A 652-nucleotide genomic window follows, 5' to 3' on the forward strand; every position below is an offset into this window, starting at 1 on the left:
GTAATGGGGGGACCGGAGCCGTGTCCCCTTAGGGCCACCCTGTGCAATGTCCCCCCACAGACCAGGGCTGCTCCTGCCCTGTTTGGAGGTTTGAACACCCCAGGAGCGACAGGAGCAGGCTCCTGCAGTTGGCGGAGGGGAGACGTCCCCGCTACCCCCTGTAAACACCCCGGACCCGGGGGGGCTTTGCCACATGGCACCCCTCTCGACCCCCCTCTGGATGGGGAGAGGAGAGGGGAAGGGAGGCTGCCAGCAAACGCTTGCAGGGGAAGGAAAGAAAAGAGCAGGAGGGGACAAAAGCGCACGGAGGAGCAGGGGGAGGCTGGGGACCCCCCGGCACTGCTGCCGGCCAGGCCACGCGGGGCTCCCGGCTTATTCCCATCCGTCTCCGCAGTCGTGTTTTCACCTTGTGCGGCCAAGGAGTCGTTACGCCGGGACGGCGATTGGTTGGCTAAAAATGCTTCCCTAATCTCCGTGCTGATCTTTACCACCCTCCTCCCCATCTGCCGTGACCTTCCTGCCAATGTGCAGAGCCAGCACCGGCGAGAGGCAGCCAGCCCCGCTCCGCCAGCGTCCCCACGTCCCAAAGGTACCGCCATGCGGCTCCCGGCAGATTTGGGGCTGACCCGGCTCCCAGCGAGGCGGGAGGGAG

This window comes from Pygoscelis adeliae, unplaced genomic scaffold (assembly GCF_000699105.1).
Source record: "Pygoscelis adeliae isolate BGI_AS28 unplaced genomic scaffold, ASM69910v1 Scaffold197, whole genome shotgun sequence".
NCBI lineage: Eukaryota > Metazoa > Chordata > Aves > Sphenisciformes > Spheniscidae > Pygoscelis > Pygoscelis adeliae.